The following is a 7,066-nucleotide window of genomic DNA, read 5'->3' on the forward strand; positions in this document are numbered from 1 at the left end:
CTAGAGTCGGCCAGCTGGGGGATGAGGTTTGCATTTGTGTTTTGTAAGCCGAGGAGAGATGTTACAGCATCCCCCTGCTACTTCAACTGGCTCCGGATAATGTGCTAGTCTAGCTCTGGCACTTTGGGGCCTGTATTTACGGTCATGAGAGAATGGAGCCTCAAGTAGCCAAGCGAAGAGAAGGGTTCTGAGAATCAGGGTGAAAGAGGAGGGAGAAGGTGGGCAAGGGCGACTGAGAACCTGCTGGCCTGCCCGGCCCCTAGGACAGTCTCAGAGTCAGTGTCTTCTGCCGAACCTTCTGTGGCCCCCATGGACAATTTCATGCCTCCCGAGATGTAAATTACAAAGAATAAGCTGCCTAAGTGCTCCCAATGAGTTTTATAGATTCAGAAGAAAGATTTATTTGCTAATGCCGTCTTGTAAAAATAATATATGAAGCAATTAACTACCTGCTTAGAAGCTAGTTTTACATTAGAGACTTATTTACAGCAGTAATGATTCTACTGAGCGCCAGAAGCATCAGTGAAGTTATAAATGATATTCAAACTGTGTCTTCTACCGGGGTATATGATTCCTCTAAAATTGGGTGCAGCAATGTTCGCTCTGGAGACCTTTTAAAAATAAGCTGGATAACCCAATGTTTTTATTATATGTATTAAGTCATGCCCTTCTTGTGTGTGTTTTAAAACACCCTTATTCCCCCACCCCCAAAGTCCTCTATTTAATAGTCAAAGACCTGGAATTCTACCACCAACACTTCAGGCTTTTGGGGGACTCTTTAGGGATCCTGGATTTTGAAGGCAGTTTCCTCTTTCTGGAGGCTCGGCTAGACTGCTAACATTTACAGGCAGGAATTCACCCTGCAGTGTCCTTATTTCACCACTAGGTGTTGGTCTTGTCGTTTTAATAATTTCAAAAAGTTTGCCCTTCAGAAATAATGTTAAAGGTCCTTTTTAAGATACAGAAAACTTTAAAAGACCCAACAGATCTAATTAGTTCTTAATAAATAGCATGTAGATGAACAAATGGAGAACTGTATAGAAGTTAATCTAACAGCTTTGAGCGAGGGCTGCTTTCTTTAGTGCTTTGGAAGCTGTCCTTAGGTCTTCTGCAGAGTCCTACACCTGAGGTACTCGGATAGTGTGCAGGGGGTTTCATGGGATCTGGGCTTCTGATTCTAAAATCCTGCTGAGTCTTGTTGATTTGCCCAGGAACTATTCTCTTCTGACTGATCAGCACGGGGTTGCCATGAGCTAATTGTTACTTAATTATCCGAATTAAACTGTACCCAGTTCATTCAATAAGCCTGCTTTTTGGAACCTCGGGTAGCCCAGCAAAAAGAAGAATTCTGAAAATCAAGGTGAAAGAGGAGGGAGAAGGTTGCTTTTTGGATTTTCCCTGCTTCCTTTCAGCAACCAAAAATTGAGCTATTTTTTGGTTTTACTGAACTGAAAAAACAAGTGAACGGGAAAATGAATTTGTCCCTTGCCCCTGAATGTTCAATCCATCCCACAAAGCCTGCAGCTCCAGGAGAGCTCGGCGACCAGAGGGAAAGCTGGGGGAACTTTAGCATCTGAGTGGGGAGAAGAAAACAGCAACTAAAGCATAAACCTCAGTTCCTTTAGATGATAGACACATTTACAGCTTGGAAACTGTACTGCCAATTCTTAAAGCCAAAATAAAACAACAGGCATTAAACAAAATAAGCAATGATATACCCTTACCTACAAAGGAATAAAACATGACGTCATTTATACTTAATGACTTTGGGACTGAAGATTAGGACATTGAAAATAAAACAAACCAACAGAGAAACTGCCAGATATGAATTATCTGACAATTATTACCCAAGAAATGTAACATAGTTTGCATACATTACCCTAGTTGACCATCTCAGGACATCTGTATGCATACTTGATTCTGTGTACAGATGAGAAATTAAAACCCAGAAAGGTATTTGTTCAAGACCCTCCAGTTGGGAGTTGTGGGACTGGGATGTGACTGCAAGGCTTTGGACTTAACATGTGCAGTCCTTTCCCCACACTGCAACTAACCACACGGGAACTTTCACTAAGGAAATGATGCAACTGGGACCCCAGAGCCACCTGCCGGAGGGCGATGGTGGAGAGTGGGCATCAGTGAGAAGCACAGGGTACTTCGCAGTGACTAAATTTAGCCTCCAGTAACTCTCTCTACTTTCTGTTAGAGCTTAGCCACCAAATAGTAGAAATACAATGTCTAAAATGTTCAAAATGGAAGAGAGAAAAAAGAAATAAAAAAATGTACTCAATCCAAATGAAGGCTGGGAAGAAAAAGATCATAGGAAAAAAACAGGGTAAACAGAAAGTACAAAATAAGATAGTAAAAATAAATCAAATATATTAGTCATTATAATAAGTGTGAGTAGATTTAATTCCCTATCAATTAGAATCCAAAGATTGTAAGAAGCAACAAAAGAAACAAAATCCAGTTATCTGCTGTGTGTGAGAGATTACTCTGAGTAAAGATTATAAATACACAATAAAGAAAAGCAACTATTTTCCAGAAAGATGTAACAATTTTACACCTATGTGCATTTATTAACATAGGTTGAAATACATATAAGCAAAAATTGGCAATCTATAAAAAGAAGCAGACAATCCCAATTTTTAACACTTGTCTCTCTGTTCTTGGTTTGATTTAAAAATCCAATTGCCAAGCTTGATCTAATGGATGTACACACAATAGTACACTCACTAAGCAGAGGATACACAAACTTTCCAAGAATCAATGCAATATTTACAACATTGACCAAACACTGCATCATAAATTATTTTTAACACATAATAAAAGTAATCACACAAAACCAAATTCTCTCACCAGAGGGTAAAAGCACTAGAAATCACTGGTCAAAAGGTAAGTGAAAAAACCTGTATGTTTGTAAATTTGAAGATAGAATTTTAAGTAATCTTTGGGTCAAAGAATAAATCACATTGGCACTTAGAATGCATTTGAACTAAACGACAGTTAAAATTTCACAAAATTCACCTTGAGTAATATATCTAAGGGGTTCTTAAAAGAAAATTTACAGGAATTACTTAGAAAAGATAAAAGGTAGAAAATTAACAAGGTATAAATTCATTTCAAGAAGGTTGAAAAAGAAACAAAGCAAAAACTTCCCCAAATAAAGGAAATAAAAAATAATATACAGATTAACAAAATAAAAGACCCAAGAAAAATAGTCACAGGGTGAAAATGCAGTACACTGAAAAGACTGACAATATAGATAAACCTTTGATACGATTAATCCAGAAAAAAAGAGAAGATATAGGGCCAATAAGATATGCAAACAAGCTCAACATCACTAATCACTACAGAAATGCCAAACGAAACAACAATGAGATGTCACCTCGCAGTCATCCCGATGGTCACTATGAAAAGAGTGAAGGAAAGAAGTGTGGCAAGAATGGGGAGAAGACGGAAGACTGTGTGCACTGTTGGTGGAAATGTGAAGTGGTGACTCTGCCACAGAAAACAATGTGGAAGTGCCTTGGAAAATTAAAAATAGAATTACAATGTGATCCAGCAATCCCACTTCTGGGTATTTATCCTAAGCAACTGAAAGCAAGATCTCAAAGATATTTGCACACTCATGTCTATTGCAGCATTATTCACAATAGCCGAGAGGTGAAAGCAGCGTGTGTATGTGCATCGAAGCAGGAATGACTAAACAGGATGTGGCATTCCCACACAGTGGGACATTATTCAGCCTTAGAAGGAAGAATATGCTGCCACGTGCTACAACTTGGGTGAACCTATAGGACATTATGCTAAGTGAAATAATCTAGTCAGAAAAAGACAAACACTGCACGATTCCATTGATAGGAGGTCCCAGAGTAGGGAAATTCACGGAGACAGGAAGTAGAATGAAGGCTGGGGGGAAACAGGAAGAAGGGTGAATGGAGAGCTGTTGTTTGATGGGTACAGAGTTTTGGTTTTGCAAGATGAAAGTTCTAGAGGTCTGTTGTATGCAAATATGAGTATACTTAACCCCACTGAACTGTATACTCAGAAATGGTCAAGATGGCAAATTTTGTTATGTATTTTCTACCACAATTTTAAAAAGTAAAGACGTAAATAATATCAGTTATGAAAAAGGAGCCATACTCACAAGGAAAACAAAGACAATAATGAGGTGATCATTTTGCAATATATGGAAAGATCAAATCATTATATTCATACCTGAAACTAATATAATGTTACATGTCAGTTATACCTTAATAGGACAATAAAAGGAGCTCTGAAGTACAGGAATGAGCATCAGTGAAAAGGGATGGGGCAGAAGCATTTCAGGCAGAGAGGACAGGATGCACTAAGGTTATGTACATAAAGAAGGTGGGGAAGAGAGAGATGTATAGGTTCCTTTCTTTTCTTTTTAAGTAGGCTCATAGAGTTTTATAACTTCCAAAACACCAAAGACATGAAAATAATAAAAGAATATCATCAACACTAATACTTTTATGTTAATATAATTAAAAATTTACAATGCACAATTTTCTGTAAAGATATAAGATTCTATCTAATATATACTCAGGAAGAAACAGAGAAACTTAATAACCCTGTAACCATAAAGATATTGATTTTTCAATGGTTAAAATTTGTATAAAATGGGACACCTCACATGGGTGATTTTATAGGCAAGTTGTTTTTTGGATATGGTCAAAGTCCCTGAGATCCCAAACTAGCAAAGATAAAACTGGGTAACATTGTAAGAAAAGCATTATGTGACCACGAAATAAAGGTAACGGTAAAAAAAAAAAAAAAAAGAGGAAAGTCATCCTTTAAACACAAAGTTCTTCAAACAACAAACAGAAGCGATAAGAACCCAATCTGATTAGGAAAAAAGAAAAAAAATTAAAAAAAAAAGATATTTTTGGTTGAAAAAAAAGAAAAACAAAAGGGTTTCGCACCCAGCTATATTAACAGTTGGAGATAAAAATGATAAAGTTGTGTTTTTTTTTTTATTTTGTTTTATTTAATGATGAATAATTTATCCCCTATTTTCAACCACACCACGAATGAGTGTTCTTCAAACTTTTTTTTTTCTGTCACTTACCCCCTAGAAAAATTTTGGAGACCTATATAATCCTCATTTTTATTTTAAATTGTTTAAATTTTTAATCATAAGTTTAAACACTTGCTAGTTGCAAAAGATGTAATTTTTCATGTATTTTAAATATAGACACTTAAAAACAAAATTAAGTCACACTTTTAAATATAACAAATGGAATCTAACAGAAAACCAACACCAATGGTTACCCATCACCATTCATTTAAAAAATGCATGAACAAGTTCTTCTTTACCCTTTACCATTTAAAAAAATATCTTATTTGTTTATTTTTTAGAGAGAGGGGAAGGGAGGGAGAAAGAGGAGGAAATAAATATCAATGTGTGGTTGCCTCTTGCACGCCCCCTACTGGGGATCTGGTCCACATCCCAGGTATGTGCCTGACTGGGAAATGAACTGGGGACCCTTTGGTTTGCAGGTTGGCACTCAATCCACTGAGCCGCACCAGCCAGTGCTACCCTTCACCAATTTTATAGTTCCCTTTTTTCTTCTGGAACTCTTATTTCCATTACTCTTTCCCACATTAGTTTATGCTTAATATAATAAATCTTATGCTTCTAAGCCATGTGTTATATTTTATCATTATTCTCTACACCATAAAAGGTATAAGAATTGTAAATTAAGCATTATTTCATGTAATCATAAGCATCTAAGTATTACAAAGTTTTCTGAATTATGATTACAAGTAATGTTAGTACACAGTTACCCCAAACATGCTTATAAGTTTTAATAAATAATCATTAAAATAAAGAATGAACTTCTATTTGCAGTGTAGCTCTTAATTAATCCATTCATCCTTCAGTGAATAGTACTGATTGCTAGAATGAATAATAAAACAATTCTGTTTCTTCTTTTAAAACACACACACAGGCACACACAGATACAAAATAAAAATTGCTGAGAAATCTTGTTTACCTAAGCGATATGAAAGTATACAAGTATACACATAAGTATATAAGAATATAAGCATACAGGGATAGAAGTTTGTGTGCTGTTTTATATAGTTTTAGCAATGTGACTCCATAATGCAGATTTTTTTCCTGAATTTAAAGGTGAAAAGCACCTACTGGCGAATTGTGAAAAATATTAAATGATCAATCAGCTAATCAGTCTACTAATTTTGTTAAAAGCAAAGACTTGGTAAGTACCTAGCTTCATAAGGAGTATCTTTGGATGATTAGGGTGATTTATTCACTTCATTCCTGGAAATAGACCAAAACAGACTTCACCAAGTCTTATCAAATGACTATAAATTATACCTATTTCTTTTTAACTTGATATATAACTCATTGTACTTAGAATGGGCTGGAATAGGAATACTTTCAATTCCAGTACATTTTTATCAAAACCATGTTAAGAGTTAAGAATAAAATTACCTTCTTGTGTGATTTAAATGCATCTTGTTAATGCTGTGGCTGCAGCTTTAGCTCATTCGGTTTATGGTGAAGTTGGGACAAGAGAATTAGCACAGGTTCTCAGGCAGGTGGCTTTTACAAAGGACTGCACCTGGCCTTGAGGGTGTGGAAAAATTCCCTCAGCACCATGTACGCCTGGGAGCCCCTGGGAAAGCCCTCCATCCCTCTGGGGGAACATGTGGCCCAGTTTGAAGGCAGCTGCACTCAGTGAGGGGCAACTCCAGGTCTAGGATCACACAGCTCAACCTCAGTCCAGTGCTTTCCCCACCTTTTTAGGTTGCTTCCCAAAGCTCTATGGACTTTCAAATTATCTACAGAGCAACATCACACCCAGAAAATTTCATTTCCTGGGAAAGATGATACTGGCTACATTTAGTCACCTGGAGGACTCCCCCAACCCACTATTGGAAGTAACAGCTGGTCCGCTCACCATCTGGGATGGTTACCATCCTGACACCTAGAAATTGTTTGCATGCCTTTCTCTCACCCTAGACTCCAGCTACTTTCCTTGGGTATCGAGTTCTAATTCTTAGGCTTTTTTCT

This window comes from Artibeus jamaicensis, unplaced genomic scaffold (genome assembly GCF_021234435.1).
Source record: "Artibeus jamaicensis isolate MK-2021 breed Jamaican fruit bat unplaced genomic scaffold, CSHL_Jam_final contig_477, whole genome shotgun sequence".
Taxonomy (NCBI): domain Eukaryota; kingdom Metazoa; phylum Chordata; class Mammalia; order Chiroptera; family Phyllostomidae; genus Artibeus; species Artibeus jamaicensis.